We start from the raw sequence: 22,789 nt of genomic DNA, 5'->3' as shown, positions 1-22,789 counted from the left end.
TTTCTTAATTAGATAATTATTGATAATTTGGGAATGGCCATATGAATATAAAGGAAGCTAAGATCCTTTGTTTAGTGGAGGAGTTTGGGGTTAAGGATCTTTAGGAAAACCTTTAGTGAAGGCCACAGCCCAGCCTAAAGGTTAATTTGTTTTTGTGTTTTGCTTAACTCTTTATTTTGCTTCTGTTTTGTTAGCGTTTTTCTGAATAGACATGTGCAACAGCACTTTCACTGCAGATTCCTAACTCTGAGTCTCCTTCCTGATGCTATCCTGTCACAATAAGTTTGTGATGTAATTTACTACATAGTTAATGATGTTACGATCTACTATTTAAAGCTTCAGGCATCATGATATTGAGTCTATGTAAAACTTTGTTCTACAAACTGTAGAGTATTCATGTTGTGTTCATTTTTTGTAAAGTGTTGAACTATTGGTTCATTTACTTTTTTTATGTCTTTTGTTTGATAGGTGATTCTGTATTTTATACAATGTTGTACCTGTTTCTCCTACATATTTTATTTTGTAACATTCTTGGCAAAATATACCATAAACAAGGTTAATAGTTTTGCATGACAGGCTTGTTATGAATGAAAAATAAAATCTTTACAGTCTGACACCCCTACTATAAGCCAGCTTTGGTCAAACATTTAAATGCAGTGACAGACAAATAACATTAGTGTAATTTCTAAATCTTGTTTCAAGGACTTTTCAGAAAAGAACAATGAATTGACTCAAGGGGTCCAACAATCCCCATTGAGCTGGATGCATTACTTCTGTTAAATGACAATTATTATCTACTGCCAGGGATGCATGGACTTACATAGATCACACTTTACAGTTGTGCATATATTGAGAGAACCACTTCTCTTTTTTAACATAAATTGTGGAGTGCTTCGTAATGTCAGGCATATAGATACTGTTTGTGTATCTGTCTTTCTGTAGTGTTTGTCATTTTGGAGTCATTTCTTCACTCTTTTTTGTATAATTATATTTTGAATCTATTTTTGATAATAATACTCTCTTTTTGGCTGTCTTTATTATTTTTGTATTACTGTTTTTTTTCAAAAATATTTTACTATTTAATGCTGTTTATTGTCAGGTGTTCTCACCTTTTTTCTTTTTTTAATAAATTTAGTAGTCGCCAATTATTTTTTATTATTTTCTCCCAATTTAGAGTATCCAATTATTATTTACACTCAGCTCACCGCTACCACCCCTGTTCTGACTCGAGAGCGGCGAAGATAAACATACGCTGTCCTCCGAAGCGTGTGTCGTCACCCGACCACTACTTTTCACACTGCAGACTCACCATGCAGCCACCTCAGCCACGTGTCGGAGGACAACACAGCTCTGGGCAGCTTACAGGCAAGCCTGCTGGTGCCCGGCCAGACTACAGGGGTCGCTGGTGTGAGGTGAGCCGAGGACACCCTGGCCGACTTAACCGGCGACCTCCAGGCTATAGGGTGCATCCTGCACTCTGCTACATGGCTCTGGTGCAAGACTGTAAAGTAGCACTGACCCCCCAAAAAAAGAAAAAAACATGGAGCGCAGCTGCTGTGCTTAACCTAAAGAAAATCTTTTGAAAATAAGTACATCAGCAGTCAAAAAAGTTTTGTTTTTTTTTCCAACGAAACATATTCTACTGTTATTTTATTATTTATTTCTTAGCAGACGCCCTTATCCAGGGCGACTTACAATTGTTACAACATATCACATTATACAGATATCACATTATTTTTACATACAATTACCCATTTATACAGTTGGGTTTTTACTGGAGCAATCTAGGCAAAGTACCTTGCTCAAGGGTACAACAGCACTGGGGATTGAACCCACAACCCTCCGGTCAAGAGTCCAGAGCCCTAACCACTACTCCACACTGCTGCCCTTATTTTTAAGATGACTGTGAACAAGACAGTAATCATTCAAGTAACAGTATATCCAAACATTTTAATAAATCAATTATATAACAAAATTAATCAATTTGATTAATAACTCGATTTAGTAAATACTGAAGCATATTAATAGCTTCAAATTAGTCACAAAAACTTATTAATCACAGGCATCAATTGGATTTTAAAATTAATGTTATCAAGTACAAATATAAAATGTCTATAAAAACACACATCTGCATCTCAAAACTTAGCTAATAGTAATGCATTCAATACAAATCATAAGCGAAAACAGCATATATTCATGAATGCGGTAACTATTAATGCAAAAAGTCCCCACAAGTTTGTTTCAGTTATTCAGCATATCCATATTTAACATTGGTATAGGTACCTAATTTGATTTCATTTTTTTATAAACTGAAATTCATAAAATCTAATTAATAATAATACATTTCTTCTTTATAAATAATGTAAAATAATAATACAAAAATCTTACCTATTTTTTTTTTCATTTTCTTAACATAAGATCTACACGGCAGGTTTTAAATAATGCATATTTTTCCATTTCATTAAAAAATGTACTTATCTTGCAAGTCTATTTTCTATTGGCAGTACAGCCAATCAGACAATCTCTCCTGTGACATTGTTGACCACAGGTAATTACTTTATCAAAGACGGTTTACTGAAGGATCGCTCAGCACTGGCAACTTTGGGATTGGAAGCAGTGCTTACACTTCAGTGTGAGTGTTGAGGAATCCACTGCCCAGGTCTTCTGAACCAGGTACTGTACCTCTTGAGACGGAGAGTTCACATCATCAGGTAAGAGACGAGCAATGCAAGGTTATTTCTCTGGCCATGTAGGCATCCTCTAATCTACTGGGACTAGAAAAAAAACGCAGCAAGTTAGTACTAAAAAAAGATACATAAAATAACCCAAAATAACGGAAGCAAAACAAATGGCCCACTCAAACCATTTACAATATCCCTTTTTTTTCTGACAAAGCTGTAGCTGTCTTTCAAAAAAAGAAATGGACTCAGGGCTGGGACCCCCAAAGGCTGGGCCCGGTTGCAGTTTCATCCCTCCTGACGTCGCCACAGATTGTGCACCCCTTACCTACAGAACCGCTTGTTGAATGGTGATGATACTGGGGACCTTATTTAGAACAAAATATTTAATGTCTCATAATCTTGGGGTATATGGAGTCTGTCTGTCTGTCCAACTGTCTGTCTGTAGCACTGCTCCTAGTAGCGACCATTTAGGCGACCGTAAATATCCATTTTGACTTTGTGCTGGAAAGTTTGCTATATAAATATTTAAGATTGCCTACATAATATAGTTTAGCGCATGTTCCTTTTTGCATCCATGATCCATTTAGCATGTGTTGTGAATGCAGATCCTCAGTCCATTCAGGTGGGTGTAGCACATACCTGGTTGCCTATTCATTGAGGGCGTTGCAGATTTTTTTTCTAATGCTGCAATACTACCGTGGCTTGTGGGACCATATCGATTGTCTTGCGGCATCTGCTTGCCACACAAACATAACATCACTAAAATTCTAAAAAGAAACCATTAAAAACGGTGATACTATCTCTACTGACACCCTTTGTATTTGTAGGTTTTAACACTTTGGTCTCGCATAACATCTTTACCTGTTGTTACTGAAATGTTTACAAATAAAGTAATCATTGAAATTAAGATCAGCTGTCATTCAGGCTGAACTGAACCCAGCGATGCAGGGTATAGGTGTGCCTATATTGTCGACAAGGACCTGTCTATAGCTAAACGTTAGAGCATATTGCGTACACACATTTCTATATAAGTTTGTTTAGCAGCGAAGATATGAAAGGCAGTGGTACTTGGTTCAAAATGATCAATCCTTCCTGACTGATTAGCATACTGACAGAAAGCAACATATATATTATTTAATTAATGTAAAACAGAAAGTATCATAGAGGCTACAGTAAGTTTTGCAATCACTCTGCTGCCTGTTTATTTATTGTTGTAGTACAACAACGCCTCCACAATTTTGCTGTATGTTTTTATTTTTTTTGGACCTGTAGAATGTGGTTGAAGCATAAGAAGGATTGAAAATAAATGGTAAAACCTCTATTCTCTCTAGCACTACAGTCCTAGCAACAAGGGGTGAACCCTATTGTTTGTATTTTAAATAGGTACTTTCTCAATGACATTGACATGCATTTATACATATTTACTATTTTATAAAATTGTTGATGCTTTAAAATGTTACATAACAGCACTAAACAAATCCAAGGGGTTTGAGATAATCGCACCCATTAAGGTTAACACACACTCAATTCTTAATTATTATTTTGAAAAATAAGTAAGCATATGTATTTAAGTGCAGTGCATTATTAAGGCAACCAATCTATTTTAGGTGACCACGTATATACTGTATATAAAAAAAGAGCAGGCTACAAAAATAAACGTAACCAGTATTCTGAGAACCTCTTGTCAAGTTCCTATGAAACTATGAACATTAAGAAAGAATTTATTGAGTACATCACGATCTGGGGTTAGCTGAGGCTTGCTGTCTATCTGACTGTCTGACTGTAAGACAAACTTGCACTTTGACATGTGCATGGAGTGGATGTGGGTCATGGTGAACTACTTTTTCCTGCTGTATTTACATCTGTGGCAGGAGAAGACATGCTTGTTTTATGTATTATCTCTGGCTTTCCTGTGCTTCTTTTAGGGTTAATGAAAATGTGACCAACAGACCGACCTGTGTTATGGATGTTATATTTCTATTGAAGTTGTTGTGTAGTAATACATCACATGAGACAGGGGAGATGTGAAGGGAAGGATGTTAAACCCAGTGTTTGCTCAGATGTCTAATCTTTTTTTCACCCTTTTTAGAAAGTAATGAAATATGCCCTGGAATTTACAGTAATAATTTCTTTTTCTGTACCTTTTGCAAAAATGATGCATGTACTGTGACATCATTGGTTAGGCAGACCCCACAGGCATTGTCTACACTGGTAATATCTCAAAAACATTAATTTCATAAAGTAAGTGCATTTCTAGAGGGGGTTGTCAAGTAAATGATTAAATATTATACAGAAACATGATGTAGCTTTTGAGGTATATTGCTCACAGAAGAATGCGTCAGACTATACCAACTATGGGAAATAACAGCACACTTTTTATACTTAACACAGTAAAATATTGTGTTAAAGTAGCATGTGGACTCAAATAAAACAGAAGCAGGATTTCCAAAAATAGAACTGAATGACTATAATGATCCATGTGTCGTAAGTTGTGTAACTGCTAACCCCAGAGTAATACTGATAGACATGCATATCAGTCTGAATCCTTTAAAGCTGCATCTACTTAGTACTGTAGGTCCACTAATTTAATCTGATAGTACTGTTTTATAATTTGACATACACTACAAAAGCACCGTCTGTTTATTATGTGGACAAGCTTGCAATGCACATGCAATACATATACGTCTGGATACGTCTGGGTGTTTGTGATAAAGCTTGTGACTCGTATAACTAGCAAACGGCTTGTGGGATTGATTTAGAAATCTGTGTACAGCTTTATAATTGTAGGTAAATGAAACACACATCTGCAGGTTGTGATAACAAAAGCATTCCCCAAAAAGACACAAAGCTATTCATGGGTCTTTTAGCATAATCATTGGCAAGCACACATTGCTGTGGTTTGCCATTAAACCTGCCACATCTCCAAATACCTAAGCATTTACAAAATGTTTGGTAGAACTTACGACAAGGGTTCCCAAATCTTTCTGAGACATAGGGCACCTTGTTTTTGCAATCCACATGTAGTTATGTTTCTTGAAGTAATTGATTCATTGCAGTATCTGGAATAGATTGATAACTAACCATGTGTTAAGGAGCTTAGCTGGGCTGTGTAGCGGAGTACTGATTTGTGTGTGAGGAACTGCTCAGAGTCAATTGCTGATTTTAAGACTTTTTCTGAGACAACTTGGGATTAGCCTGAGGATCATCTCATCAAATTGATAGCCAGCATTGTAAAAAAAATAAAAAAAAAAATAACATGTTCTCTAATCTTGTTCTTCTCCTGTAATACGTTAACACTGGTTTTTTTTTTACTTTTATTTTATAATTAAATAGTTTGTTAATGAATAAAATTATTGTATGCACTGAAAGTATTTTTTTAAACATCTTACTTGTTACAGTTAAAAGGGTAAATGCTGTTTTTAAAATGACAAAATGAGAAGAATGTCACTGTGCAGGTTGCTGTTCCTACAGAAAGCCAGCAGAGGCTGCATTGAATCAAGAATACAACTTCAGTATGCTTCCAAACTGGAACTGTACAGCATCTTTTTAGTGATCTTGGAAAATCACCCTTCTAAAAGTGTACTGTATAAAGGGTAGTGAAGCAAACATGATCACATTAAGACATCTTTACTTTACCTAGTGTGTGTTGTTGTCCTGTGCTTTGGCATTTTTACCAGTTCTTTGTGTCTTTATTCCATTTCTTGGTACTACATATATCATTTATTAGGTTGTTCCTTGCTTAACCCTTGCTGAGATATTTTACAATTGTACAGATTCCTTAGAAATTAGCACATGGTGTTAATAAATTAGGAAGGTCAAATACCACTTCCATTCCTAGAAGTCTTTTATCGCCATGTTATTAAATATTCCAAGCTTGTCGCTTCTCTAGAGCAAGTTACCAGTACTACTCAAAAATATTGGGTCTGATGAAGGAGAGGCTGACCTACAGAATACCAAGATGACCTTGATAAGCTAACACTGTGACAAAGTGGAGTTTAATAATACCAAATGAACAGACTTCAATTTAAAAACCTATATAGAATGTCTACAATCCCAGATCCATTTCTCTCTATTTAGGATAACCATCTTAAAAATCTGTTGCAATGTAAATAGCGTTTCCACTCTAACACCCAGGGATCCCATTCTTTCTTTGAACATTGCCATTGCAATCTCCACTGATAAGATTTTCAACAATGGATCTAATGAATTGTATTGTACCACACTGTATGTTTTATTATTGCATTCCACTTCAATCCATGCTCAGTACATGTCTCTACATATCTCTCAAAAGCTGCTCACATGAATATGGTGCCCTTTGAAAGCTGTTTAGAAAAGCACCACACCTTCCTCTTCCCCAGCCCTTCCCTTCTTCTCTCCCAGCTCTTTTCTATGAATATCCCTGTGATTGCTTTGTGGGTTACTCTTTTTTACAGAGGTGTTTCAGTTATTGAATCAAGAGACTTAAACAGTGGCAATGAAATGGTTCTGTACTAAAGGGCAGTGGTGACAGAAGGGGGCTGTGGTTTGAGCTTTTGGTAGAATGATACCTTTGGTCACTTTATCAGGACCACTGTTAAATACGTGTTTCCAAATCCATCGGGTTGCCATTGTTTTGTTAGTGCTTTGGTCTGCTAATGGTTAGACTAATCACTAGAATGGTTTCCCAACAGGATTTTGATGAGACATTTGTTTTTTGTTTTGCTTTTTTAAATGCTACAAGTACCATTAGACTTATACCTGGCTGTACTATCATCTATCGCAAACGTTGCAAACCACATGCAAACCAGAGGGAAGTGAAGCGTGAAATGTACTAAACAAACGCAACACTGTTAGCGTCATTTTAACGAATGCTTTGCAGCCGCAGTTCTTATTTGTGCTTTAGCCTTAAAGGAATATCTAATTCTGGGCGTTCCTGCAGAAATTCACAAAAACAGGGTGGAGATAGTGCAAATGAGGGATTCAAAATATTGTAATGGGATGTAATAAAGCTGAGGGAAATTATGACACTTACAATTGCATCAGTTTATTAAGAACTGTTGAAAGCAATTATTGCTGGCATTTCTTAGTCCGCTTTTTCTCGTGTGTTGCCAGTTGTCCTCAATCTATTTGAGACGAACACCCAAGTACCTAATTTCCACTAAAGTCGGTGTACTTACAAGCCTTGAAAACAAAGTGCTATAACATTTCTTGTTTTCCCAGTGTGTTGGGAGCAATAACTGCACACATGTGCCATCTGTATAGGACCATGATCTATTGTGTGTTAATTGTCTAAGCTACTAAGTAGACCAAGTTAAAAATAATACTAATTAAAATAAAATAAAAAACCCTAAAATCATTTAGTTTCAATTTAAAATAATCTTTTATTTGCATTGTACAGCAATGCATACAAAGCAGCAGCATGATTTATTTTGTGTTACCAGTAGGCTAAAGTACAAAAAAAGTGCGCTAGGTATTAATTTGACTTTACTACTGTACTGTATACTGTATAGGCCTACTGTACATATTTATATTTTTACATAATGTAATGTGTAGCCTACCCAAAACAGTGTTATTTCAGTGCAATGATTTATATTTAAAATACACCGAGAATTGTAAATATATGTGTGTGCTGTTTTATTGTATTGTTTTTAAACCTGACACCTCCTTATGTCAGACAAGCATGTCTAGTTTAGCGAGGGGCTACTGTATGAATATGAACAGCTTTTTGGGGGTGAAGGTTGGGGCCCCACTATAGAATCTGATGGGATTAAACTGCCTTTCATTTTTTACATATATAACAGTATTAAAACAGGTAAAATGAAGATGGAACAGAATGCATTGTACAGATGACGTTTACATTTAACAAAAACAATGTTATTTTGATTCTTGCTTCCTTGCATGTATAGACGTTATCCTTCGGGCACTCTCTCCTGCAGCAAACAACAACTCAACTGCCGCTATTTTATTTGAAAAAATGTTGCACAACTCTCGCTCGAGATCTTGCTAAGATGACACAAATAAATGAGTATATAATGGCTCTCTTCATTAACATATTTTTTCTCAGCACATACAACAAAATGTGCACTTTGCGAATTATCATAACGAAAATGCAAATCGCGGTATGTTTGCGCTGCGAATGGCCCATCTTAGTACATCTACCCCCGACTCTCTTTGCTTACCTCTACCTCTGTCTCACATACAGTAGATGTAAGCCTTTCCTTTTTAATTGTTATTTCTCCAGTCCTGAGACTAGGCATCATTGTATCCACTGTATTAGTTCTAGTGTTCTACTGAATCTTTAAGTCCTGTGTTGTCCTCTGACACTGTATAGGGCCCTCAAAAGCTTTTTTACAAGGAGAAGAGAAGCTCCTGAACCTCTCCTTTAAAATCTATTGACCTCAGGTCTGAGCTATTAAGTATCGACATGCAGTGCTGCCAGAGGACTGTCCCAGGGCAATTCCTTCTGGAAACCATCAACACCTCCACCCCTTGTGCCTGGAAGATGCATTGTTGTGCAGATTAGGTTTTCCCTAGTGAACAATACCCACTGTCTCTAGATCCTTTCAGTGCCATGCTACTGTGTCCAATTCATATAAAGCATTGCAGACAATTGCTTTATTATAAAAATAGCAATGAACACAAGTTCATGCTAGTTTTTGTAACAGTATAAATATTAAAAAAAGAAGAAAAAAGCAACTTTTGAAACTGAGTACAAAACAGTACTACTGAAGTGTAAAAGACAATTGATAAAGTGTGTGTCTTGCAAAGTTTCTTTCGGTAGAACTATATGTCTTATGATTGAGTGTTGACAGTTAGGGAGCTGTACTGCAGAAGTACTCTGTCAGTTCACTCTTGACACATGGGACTCAGAAGGGTGTGTTTTCCGGCACTGGCTGACAAGATCAAGGGATGCTTGCCACCTGGTGCAGTTCTGCCTTCCATCTGGAAACAAACTGTTTACATATATCAATGATTCTGCACTTTTAGTGCTTTGAATTTTCATATTTAAATAGTCATCTTTGAGAAGAATGTTTCTGATGTGAGAAATCTAGGGTCTTCAACACAGCCTGGATATGGATTTGAATCCCAGAAGTGGTTTCTATATGTAATGCAAAAGTTAAACAATACGCAATTAGCATATACTTTTTTGTTTTTCATGTTGCTACTAGTGTCTAAAACAATAAAAAAGGGGGGCTAAGTTAGCCCCAAGTTTGTCTTGTTTGACATTATATCTTTACAGGGCTGACCTTTTTATACTGTATATAGCTTGGCCTGTTTTGTAGATATTACTTTTTTATACAGCAGCATTTTGCAGGTCCCATTACTCGATCAGAAACAACAACTGTCAAAGAGATTTAGAAATATAAACCATACAACTGCTATGTAACAAGTTTAGAGTGTGTCTGGAGCTCTCTCAATCGTTGCACTTTCCCTTAGCTGTAAGCTGAGTACCCACTCCTTGACCATTACTGGTTAATACCTGACACCGCCAGCAGGGGCACAAGTTTATAAATATACCGAAATGAGCCAGTGAGACCTTCCTTTCAAAATGGCTGCTGTCTTAGAACGAAACTCTCCAACAAACAGGTAACAAAATGAGTAAATAAGCACATAAAATGTAACATTGTACTAAAAGCAGCATACTAACTGGGGATGATCCAGTGGTCAGTACGGAGGACAGCAGTAATGACAGACTGCAGGATGATCCAGTGGTCAGTACGGAGGACAGCAGTAATGACAGACTGCAGGATGATCCAGTGGTCAGTACGGAGGACAGCAGTAATGACAGACTGCAGGATGATCCTGTGGTCAGTACGGAGGACAGCAGTAATGACAGACGGCAGGATGATCCTGTGGTCAGTACGGAGGACAGCAGTAATGACAGACTGCAGGATGATCCTGTGGTCAGTACAGAGGACAGCAGTAATGACAGAATGCAGGATGATCCAGTGGTCAGTACGGAGGACAGCAGTAATGACAGACTGCAGGACAGTTTGGATTGCAATAAATTGAGTGTCTCCAGATAGACTGCAGGTAGGTTTTAAGATGATCTCATTGGCAGCGAATACAATATATTTGCCCCTAGAGGACAGGAAAACAAGATATTATGTAGTTAGTGTTAAGGGTTAAATTCAGTTGTCTCTTGTAATAAAACAATTTAAAAGAAAAACCTAATATATCCAAAATCCAGATTTAAGTACAGTCACTTTTGAATGTGAAGATTTTTAATTACAGGAGGTCAATGACAATAATTTAACAACATATCAGACATTTGATTGCTGATTTCATACTTCAGTTTGCACAGCATTTGGTTTCTATGCAATTATAAACCATGCTATCTATTAATTTCACGGTTCACAGAGCATCAGGCGCTATAAATAGTTGAGAGTGACAGTGCTGCAAACAATGAGATATTTCATAATATTAGTAACTCCTATTAATTTGCAAATACAGAGTGTCATCTATATACTTATCTGGATTGTCTATGTATCTTTAAGTACAGTAAGGGGAATGTACTATCCTGGCCTCTTTCCTTGACAAGCCAGGTCCTGTTACAGGTTTAATGGCCAGGGTGACACTTGTAGAAGACTGCGTGCAAGTGAATAAAGATCTCATTGTGCAGAAGCAAAGGGCAATCAATTATTCACCACATCCTGCCAACTGCAAGCAATACAATTGCTGTTGGTGCCCCGTACAGTACAAATTGAACTTCTTGTCTATATTGGGTGTTTTTTTTTTAACCCTGTTAGCCAACTTGTTCATCATAATAAATACCATGTATTTCATTGCTGGCCATAGTTATACATGTGGCATCACCACAAGGTTTGTTAAATTGCACTTTACTTTACCTAAAGACCATTTCACTGTGCAGGGAGCTTATCTTCCATTTTGATGGAACAACAAAAATTGTAAAATGAGGGTTCATTTTTATTTGCATTTTAGCAGGTAAAATGAAATTCAACTGAACTAAACGGTGACATTTGTCAATGACGTGTTCACCTAAATATTACTCAGTATGTGCTGTTTATTGCAAGTCTTGAACAGGGTATTTGGTTGTATTAGAAGCTCTTTTTCTGTTCTTCTTTCCCTTCTAAAACATGTGCTATGAAACAAAGAAATATTTTAAAAACATACAATACAATGTATTATTACAATTGTATGTATATAGTGCTTTTCACATAATAAAACACCACAAAGCTCTTTACATAAGTGAAACATGAATAACACTGGTTGAAATGTACTTAACTAACTTAGAATTTGACCTGATAGCAATAAGTTATGTATTGTATGATGTAAAATCATTCACAAGGGAACACAGCCACCTCTGGAAGTGAACAAGCCAGACAGTCTGCACTAGACCATGTATTGTGTATAGCACTGTCTGATGTCTGAAACGAACAACAACTTGATAGTACTGTGTTCATGGTTATCCACTATTCTCAGAAGAATACCATACCATTAGATTAAAAACTGTTTAATCAATCTGTTGCTTAGGTTTAAAAATAAATTACCTTGTGACTTAATGCCTTCTTTAAACGATAATTGCCTGTTACGTATTCAGTCTCAGTTGATGTAACAATTAGTGGATGTGCTGAACTGGGAGTTGTAACAATTACAGAAAAACCGGCCAGACAAAATAAACAACTATTGTAATACATCTTTAGGCTTTGCTTTTGTGTACAACACAGCCAAGTTTCAGCTGTCTAAAACATGACAAAATGCCTAATGAGATACCCCCTGTCATGTAATATGCCAATCAGTTAAACGTTTTTAAGCTACCGCCAGTGATAACATTAGTCCATATGTTTCTCTGCATATCAAAAAAGCATTGGGATTGTGTTTAATGTTGTGATACTGGTATTATGTTGACAAGAGGGAAGTAATCACACCCAGACGTCTTATAGTATGTTTCCACTTAAAACTCTCACCTGAGCTGCCTTAGGGTCGATTATATTAAAATATTCTTATCATTAGAGCCACCCGTTTACACTTGAGCAGCACCTAGACCAGCTCTGAACCTGTATGTGCACACATGGTCATTGAACACATCTCCTGGACAAAAGGTTAATACGGACGTGCGTTGCGATGTCCTGAAATTACAAATGATTGAAACTAACAAACATATATTGTATGAAACAAGTGTTTTCTTTCGGATTTGCTACAACCTGAGGGCATAGAATATGCATGGACCATGCAGGAGTACGAAATGACAAAACACAATGTCTTTTTTGCAAAGTCACAGATATACAAACCACTAAAGTGATCTTACCGTTATGATATTATGCTCAAACGCTGCAAAAAAACAAAACAAAAAAAAACACAGTTTTTATATTTTGCTTAATAATATTGTAAACATGTATGACTATTGCATTAAAGTAGATTTTATATTAGTTTAACCGTCTTGGATAACAAGAACATTAATACTGCATATATAAAAAACTGAGTATTTTTCCACACAGGACAACAGCTTTAGTTTAAGAAATAAAGAGTATTTTACTAAAGAAAATTAAATGCAGAAAATGTGCATTTACCTGTAAACAAGCACCAGTTGTTAGTTTTAGTTTAGTTTAAAGTATTAGTCAGACAATAAAAATTCATCCAAGCCTAAACGGTAACTGTATTTGTACTGAATGAAGAGGTCTCAAAACCCCTCCTACTGTATGCTTATTTTTTTCCTATTTGGTTAAATAAGCTTGCCAGGGCTACTTCCAGAAAATCAAGATAGTAAAGAATTGCTTGGTACGGACTTTAGCTATATTATTATTTATTTCTTAGCAGACACCCTTATCCAGGGTGACTTACAATTGTTACAAGATATCACATTATTTTTGCATACAAATACCCATTTATATAGTTGGGTTTTTACTGGAGCAATCTTGCTCAAGGGTACAGCAGCAGTGTACCCCACCTGGGACTGAACCCACGACCCTCTGGTCAAGAGTCCAGAGCCCTAACCACTACTCCACACTGCTGCCCTATAGTAGAAAGTTTCACAAGGTTACGTCACAAACAGCTTTTTAGCCCGAGAAGGTGATTTACCCACCCTTTTAGGCCATACCATGTTTTGGCTGCACACTTCCTATAGCGTAAGGAACGTGTGTGAAACGTGCACACTACGTCACATTCTCACGTAGAGATAGAGATAAGAGAGATAATTTGGAGTTTCTAAACTGCATGGAAACCCCACCAGTGAGTAAAATGCTGTGTAGATGTGAATGTTTTCCCAGTAGTATTTTTATGTTTACATTTCCTACTTTTGCTCGTTTTGTTTATATATGAAGTGTGGTGTTAAAGAATATTTTCTGGTATTTGATAAATATAAATCTAACATTCAGGACTGTAAAAGAAAATAGTTTGATGTGTAGGTCTTTTAAAGAAAAAAAGTCAATAAAACTGCAGGTAAGCACACAAATTTTCCACTATTGATTTCCCTCTAACCTCCCACTATTCAATCACATTTGTAAACAGTAGGAAGTGGTGGCTTCATTCAGAGAACAAAACTTTTGAAATTGGCTTTACACATCCAACCCCCATTGCTAACCTCCACATCAGATTTACTTTGCAGTGGAATTCAAGTATTTACAGTAATACAAGCAAAAAAAAAGAAAATCAAGGCCCTGAATGGATTAGCACCTAGTTATTTGCAGGAGTTACTGACCCCGTATCTTCCAAACCGCACTCTGAGATCACAGGATGTGGAGCTGCTGGTTATTCCTAAGGCCAACAAAAGCAACATGGGGGTCAGGGCTTTTTCTTGTAGAGCTCCTAAATTATGGAATGCTCTGCCTTCGTTTGTCAGGGAAGCTGGGACCGTTACAGTTTTCAAGTCAAGACTAAAAACACACTTTTATAAAATGTCTTAGTGGGTTTTAATGTAACTTTAAAATTGCTGCTTTTGTATTATGTGTATACTGTTATTTAAATATGTTATTTAAATGGTCTGATTATGGCAGTTGTATGTGTGACATGCTATACAAATGTATTGTAGTTTGTTCTTTTTTTCTGCTATGTAGGCTACTGTACAGTGCTTTGCGATACTTTTCTATAAAAACGTTATATAATAATAATAATATAAGGAATAAACTACACCAAAGTGTGCATAATAGGTATGTAATCGTATCGAGGGCTTCTGGTGGCAAGATAGTTTGCCACTAAACGTGCCTTTGTTTTTGTGAAGACCGATTGGGTATCATGGTAAATGTAACTTTCATATTAGTATCGCTATAAATAACTGTCTCTGCTTTCCAGTATACCACGGAGGGTGTGCGGCTCACATTCTTCTTCATTTTGAGGCCTCACTGACAGGGGGGGATAAATGAAGGTGCATCAGGTGTGTGGATTTAGAGAGTGGAGAATCATGCGCTGTGAGCTGTGTTACTTGCTATGGACCTGCTGCTGCGGATATAGAGCGTGCTATTGAACCGTGCCTTGTTTTTCCGATAGCAATTTCATCAGGAGCTACAATATTTATATATATATATATATATATATATATATATATATATATATATATATATATTATACTGTTAACACTTTTACATTTGTTTTTTAACATGACCATTTTTGTCAAAGAGAATAACAAGTAAATGTTGGATTGATATAGTTCTCTTATTCAGTCAACACAAAAGAGACATAAAAACTGTATTATTATGCATATTTCTACACAGATATGATCTGCTGTTTTCAAAGGAAAAAAATGATTTGCTTCTCTGTGAGTTAATAGTGTTTTTTTTTTGTCTTTTCAACTTTTGAACTGTCACATCCTGTGTATCTGAACAGGATTTATAGTAATCTGGTTTCCCTGGTGAAATATTTTCCTCAATCACCACAGTTCTTTGAAACCAAGACCTCAAAACTTGAAATATAATTATCTACTTCTAGCGGGCTGTATCAGCCCAGCGGTTGAACTTTCACAGTACTATATCAGATTGCTTTTCACATTTGTCAGTAAAATCTCATGTTTTGTATTCAGTTGCCACGTGAATACATTTATACTTATTGATGTGCTGGTATTTCATTAGTTTCTTGTAGATGAGCATTCAGGGGGATTTTCATGCATTTTTATTGACTTTGCAGTTAATCATATCCTCGCATTTCACTGATTAAAGCACAGATTAGTTCACCTTATATAACATCACAGTTACAGACGACAAACCAACTCTTTATAATAATAATAATAATAATCGTAATAATAATAATAATAATAATATAATAATAAAAATAATAATAATAATCATAGGTTATGTGTGTGGTGTCTGCTATTATAATATAAAATATGTCTGCGAAGTGAAGCACGCAGTTTATAACCTTATTATAAATCACAGCAGTGAAATTGTACTTTGGATCTACTGATAAACATAAACTGGTGGTGTTGTTGGTGTCTGTCATATGTTGTATGTACGGGGCGACGTCTGCACACAAGATAACATGACCTGGAATTTTGACAAACCCTTTGATTGATTGATTGATATCTCATATGTGATGATGATGATTATGTTTGCAGAATGTAATACATTATAGGTACAACAGAATTTTAGGTATGTTGAACTCCCTTTTGACAAACTTTGGTTTAAACTGTGTGTGAACTATTTAATTTTTTATTATTATTGTATTTTTATTATTACCACAGTCGTTATTACACTTTCTTTTTTAAAGAAAAGTCTAATTTTAAACTTTTTTTTTTGTTTACTTGCAGGTTAACTGAACTTTGAGGTAAATGGAATGAAGGGATTTTTGATGCATGATTGATGAAATTCTACAACACCGATCTGCTCTATTTTCAATTCAACAGAAAACAACCAGAAGGTAAACATTTACACTGATGTAAAGAATGGCAAAACAGTACTGTGACAGATAGTTTGCAATAATAGGCTTGTCAGTAATTTCATAAAGACACCTCAGTACCATAACCCAGTGAAACACCACTACGGCACCCATTAAAGAGTTTGCGGTACATTTAATGACTTGTTATCGGATGGCAAACAGGGCTTGATTTGACGGTGAGTATTTGGTTTAGGATGTCATACAAGGCCAAAGGGTTGCCTTTGCTAGGAGGTACTTATCCAATTTTCAAAGGTACTTATTACATTTTTAATAAACTATTCATTTCTTATTTGATGATATTATGCATAATGCTGCTATGCATAAAGGTCATCACATTTTTTGTCGTACTAACTTTGAATTACAGCCGGCGGGGATGTATGTTGCTAAGTAAGTTTCCATCTGAATATTTTAGACTTTTACTTTTATTCCCTTAGGCAAATTCACTGTATATGATGACATCCCATTGACTGCACAACAACAACAAAAATATTTAGGGAACATTAATGCATAGACACATATCAAATGTGACAGTCTTGCAGCATGGTGTTAGTGATGCTTTGTCAAAATACATATCTTACCTACTGGGCAAGTTCTTGAGGCCATAATGGGAAGAATTCAAATGCCGATAGTATAACAGCTGCATAGATAGGCAAACAGATGTGACAATATAAAAGAAGAGAGAGAATATGGAAGGATGGCAGTGCTCAACTGGGAATTAAAATGCCTGGTGAATACTCTCTTGATAACACATTTAATTTTATATTGCCAGATGTTTCTAAATTTAGCTGAGATAGGTAAAAATGTGTTGAGACAAGTAATTCATTTGTGCCGTATGTCACCAGAGCAGACATACTATTTTGTTTGTACTGCTTTTGCAAGTATAATATAAAGTCCCCTTTGTAGTTTTTTTTTTTAAAGAAAGATTTGAGAAAGTGCCTCTTCAAGTTATTGAATGGTGCTGTATAATAGGGCTGTCAGTAATTATCAAAATGTTTAAGTTCTGTAAAAAAATACCTTTAAGAACTATAATGGACACGTTCATACTTTAGTAAAAAAACAAAACAGAAAAAACATGCACTTCGCTAGACTATATATTTGTGTTTTGTTGTCTTTGTTTTGGACTACTGACTGATCGTGGCTGTGATGAGTTTACTTTGACTTATTTTTTGCTCTGTGATTGTGGTCTTTCTAATGGTTTTTATGCTGACGTAGAACTGTAGGACCAGTGCTTGTTTATATGTACATAGGATTCCACCCTCCACCTCATTCTGCTCACACATTGACATACGGACATGTTTTTCTAAATAGTCTGGGAACCGGAATCGGACACAAAATACCTGGTTCCAATGACAAATACCCGGTTCAGAACCGATTCAAAAAATCTTCTCAAAAAGTCTCACATCATTAGTTTTATCAGCTGTGGGCAGCACTGATTGTACTTACATCAACTAGATGTGGTCATCAATCAGGAAACACAGATGGAGCACGCAGCACATCGTAAAAAAACATACAAAACTGTATTATTCCCAGGTTTAACAGTTCATTTTGAAACTCCAAAGAAGCTCAAACTATATACAGTCAGTTTTCTTCAATTTGCACAATTTATGTACATGTTGTTTGCCAGGAATACAAGCCTGTCGTCCTGCTCTGGATCCAAGGCGCTGCACTTTTTGTTCACGTCGAATACACAGACAGCGAGTGCTTATAAAGCATTTTTCAAAACGGATTCGGTGGTAGGATTGAAAAATTGATTTTTCGATTTAATCGTAGCAGCCCTACTGTATTATGACTTGTTCAAATATGTACCTGAGCGCTGTTAATGAGCTTCTCTGTTTTTGATTATTTCTAGGTGTTATATTTTGTAGGTGTTAAAACATGGAAATAAGGGATACAGGTTTTCAAAGAATGACATCCCCACATCTGGTGATACAGATCGGTTTCCTTTTACCCCTGGTTTTGCCATTGTAAATGCCAGAATAATTTGTAGTTCCTTTAAGCCTTGTGTATATTGTTAATTATTAATACAGTAAATTCTCGTTAAAACGAACTAGGATTACACGGATATGCTGATACCACACATTTTCTACATGGTCCCGGACAAATTTAGCAGTCGCTTGCTGTAAATGACTTCTTATACTATGAATTCCCTAATTATTTTAATAAAACAAATTGCCCTAGTTCAAACAGCTGAGTGCAAAGGGAATATTGGGAAATGTATTAATTTGCATCCAGATTAGTGCATCTGTTCTGTATTTTAGTGCTGTTTTGGGACTACTGATCCTATGATGCATTTCAAGTTGCCATACTGCTCACGCATCAATGCCATTTCCATTAAGCAGCACAAAAGCATGCACTGTCCTTGCAGACAAAAGTGGAGGTGTTGAAAGTGATGGGTAATACACCACCTTACAAGAAAAAGAAGGATTTTACTGCAGCATTCCTGAGAACACTGTCAACCATTCTGAAAAGTCCTCAATGTTTCCGATTTGCTCAATAACTGCTTTTGTGGTTTAAAAATGCCTGTGATCAGAATTTATAATGCTTTTCATAGCTCTTTAATTGAAATTGTATTTCAGTGTTACTGCAACTTCAATACAATCTGACAGTATGCTGTTTGCTTAGACTTCTGATAATATGAATTACTGATAATACACATTTTTTTGCTGGTCCCTTGACATTTGTATTAACGAGGATTGGCTGTAGATTTTTATGGATACATTTATTATATAATATTGGCCTTTTTTATTCTTAAAAATGAGGTACTAAGTTTGTTTGAAATTTGACATATTACATATTTGAGTTATATCTTTGAAGTGTTTTTCTTGTTGTATACATTTTCTAATGCAGTCATCACATCCTGGTGACTTTTAAGTCAGAAGTTGAAAGAACCCCTGTGGCCTCAATAGAGCTCTCAGGCATGACTAATCTCAAAGTACACATGTACACCGTTGTGTAACAATTAACCTGTCTCCCTGCAACACTAAGGAGAAACACATACAACAAACATATTTCCTATAGGGGGGCAGGTTAACGGTTACACACTGATGTACCTCATGTACTTAGAGTTCAGACATGCCATCATACCCATGCAGAGTTGCTTTTTAAACGTAACATTTAGGACTGTGAATATTGAAATTAAAGAGCTACAGAACCCCTTGCAGTGTTTACAAGAAACACATTAATTTCCTTTGCTGTATTTGCTGGTGTCCATATCGCAGCAGTTTTTCTTTTCAAAATATTCCCAATAGTTTTTTTCTATTAGTTTATTCACACATCATAGGTAAATAGGGCATTTTTCAACCTTTACTCTGAAATGTTAGCCAGGAGAAAGAGATTTGTCTTTTAAACATCCCAGTCTACCCAGTTCATGCTCCCTCCTGCAACAATGCTGATGCTCTGATTGAAATGGGTGGCATATCGTGGGATCAGAAAACCAGCATCGTTGCAGGAAGGAGCATGATCTGGATACTCTGCGATCCTTAGAAGATTTTTCTGTTCTCCTGATGAACACTCCCGAGTAAATATTGAGAAATGTATTGCCCAGTTGATTTATTACCTGTGATGTGTGATTAATAATTTGAAGAAGAGTTATCAATATGTTTAAACATTTAACGCTGTAATACGGACAACATGGGACAGACACAGCAAAGGTAACAGGATGCATTTGTTGTAAACTTCGCAAGGAGTTCTGTATCACTTTAATAGTGACTGTGATTACCTTTTGGTCTCGCTGCAGAGCTTTGGGGGTCTGTTATATGGAAAATGACAGAATTGCCAACAGCTTACCTCTGCTTTATCTACTTACAGCACCTTAAACACCTCTGCCCAAGAGCGCCAGTGTGTCTTTCGGGTGACAGGGCTTGATATGAGTCCTTCCACATTTTATCAATGCCTTTCATAGATCATGGGTCACTGCTACATACTCTAGGAGATTATAGCAGGATTAGGCAGCCTTTCAACCTTCCAATGTATCTTTGATTAAGATTGGCATGCTTTGTGTTGACGTCATTCTGTGATATCAAACAGGGACACACAGTTTGAGACACTGGGGTTATATTGCTTTATCTTGATGAATTCCAAGGAGTCCTTCAAAGAATTGTCGGTATCTTAAAGGTGCAGTATCCCATTCCATTGCAAAATAGTTACCATGATCAAACTCTAAGCTCTGCTTGTGATTCCTCTAGAATATTATCAGTATGACCACACACAGTTTGTGTTTCACTTCCTGAGCTATACTTTTAACCTCAAAAAGGATCATGCAATTGGTATGAAACAGCTAATAAGTAATGCATTATTTATTTATTTATTTTTTTCACTTTGTATATCATTTTCTGTTCCATTTATCACATCCAGGAGACTCAGAAGTATAAACCTCAATGTGTTCTCAATGGAGATCTTAAACATATCTGAGCTCAAAGAATATCTGCTTTTACCTCAGCGTGTAACCATTCACTTGGGGTAGAGTGTTGCAGGAAGACATGCTAAAGGCTACTGTCTGTAGTACTAAGTTTCAGAGAGCTTTATTGAGGTAACAGGGGTACTTTAAACTTTTAAATAAGTGTATTACAAAGTCACCAGGATGTTGTAAGCTTCCTTGCCGAAGTAATGTTGGGCAGAATAATATTTAACAGAATAAGGAGTCCAGATGTGTGGTTTTCTGAACAGGCCTTGGTTTACTTATATCACACATTCCTTTACTTAAGCCACAGTCAGGTACTGCAATCTGCAACAGTTGACCTCTGAGGTTCTTTAGTGCGATATATAAAAACAATAATATATAATATTTTATCCTTTTTAGCAAATACACTTTTATCTGCAGGCTTGTAAACCCGACAATCCTGAATTAGCTATAGCCATTACTTGTAGTGCATGAAACAGAGAGAGAATGTGTGTGTGTGGGGGGGTTGCCAAAGTTTCCTCCTTTTTTTAAAATTTTCTCCATCCTTCAGGATCATGAAAACAAATGTTGACCAAGTCACCGGGGAGTTGATTTTTAAAAAGTCTAATGGTTTGGGAAGAACTGCATCGAGCTAGGTGTGACATAAGAAGGCAACAGTTTATTGACTGTAGTGATTATTGACCAGTTTTGAGGGCAACAGCAAAGAAAATGTGTTGTCATTTGACTGTTTTAGCCACTACTTTGAAATACAATAATGTATTGTACTATACAAATGGTACAAGCAGTTTCAGAAGCATGCCTATTTGGTTCACAGGGTGAAGTGGCAATCGTTTCAACAAGCTAGTCAGACGAGTGCAAAGAGGAAGGAAGTACAGCAGGTACGGTACTAAACACCAAGGACACTAATTAATTAATTGAGCTTGACTGTGGAACACTGCAGCTTCAAACAAACCCAAGAGAAAAAACAACATGGCTGTATTTACACAGGATCTATACTAAGCAATATAGTATGTTAGCGGTCCAATTTTGTCATTTGATGTACTGTGATTTGTTGATCAATATCTTATATCTTGAATATACCACATGGACAGCACACAGACTATTTCAACAGAGTGAATCCTTTGTATTTCAAAATAAGCACCTGGCTGTAGTTCAGAGTTATATTTCTACATTTAAGCAAGATAATGCAAATTGTCATTTTTTTTATTCAGTATTTATTAAAAATCAACAGCTATAATTGATTGTTTAGGTGTCTAGATATCTAAATATCATTAGACATCTGGTTGTTTAATGATATGGCTGATGGACGCCTAAACTGTATTTTCCTATATTGTGAATTCATTTTACTCCAGTCAGTTCTTGTTTTTTACACAATGAAACTGCAAGCAAACAAACTGGATTATATTACTGCACGTGTTCAGTATGGCGTATTTAAAATATGTAGTATGTGTTTTTACTGTGACCCGGGTGGCTTAAGTGTGATGTCAGACCAGGAAGTAAATGACAACAGTACTGGGTATGGAAGCGCTGATGCGCGTGTTTAGTAATAAATAAACAATTTGTACAAAACAAAATGGTACGGTGGCCAAAACAGACAAACACAACAGATACGGAACCAACAAGTATCATGCTGGTGTAAAACCAGCACTGGTAGCAATTGCTTTCTAAATGTATTATTTTTATCTCACGTCTCTCGTTCCACCTCTGAACACACTAACTCTGATCCGCTCTTTATATATATGTGACCATCTCCAAATTGAAAATTGTGTAATTAATTTGGAGATGGTCACATTATGCCATGCTGTAAAATAATGAACAACAAAACAATGTTCAAAAAAAGACAGCACTTTTAAATAATATTACTACAAATACAAAATAACACAAAACATAAAGTACGCACAGGGGC

At 36.1% G+C, this 22,789-nt stretch overlaps 1 protein-coding gene across 1 annotated transcript in view; it reads left to right on the top strand.

Moving 5' to 3' along the window:
• Window positions 1-22,789, top strand: part of LOC131699625 (teneurin-2) — an 842,004-nt gene that overhangs the window by 116,175 nt on the left and 703,040 nt on the right. The window contains exon 2 of the mRNA XM_058996766.1: window positions 16,357-16,466. The gene's annotated coding sequence lies outside the window, so the exon portion shown is untranslated. The remainder of the gene's footprint in view (window positions 1-16,356; window positions 16,467-22,789) is intronic.

This window comes from Acipenser ruthenus, chromosome 23, assembly GCF_902713425.1.
Source record: "Acipenser ruthenus chromosome 23, fAciRut3.2 maternal haplotype, whole genome shotgun sequence".
Lineage (NCBI taxonomy): Eukaryota > Metazoa > Chordata > Actinopteri > Acipenseriformes > Acipenseridae > Acipenser > Acipenser ruthenus.
Note: the sequence above shows the minus strand (reverse complement) of the source record. Positions and strands in the feature narration are given on the sequence as shown.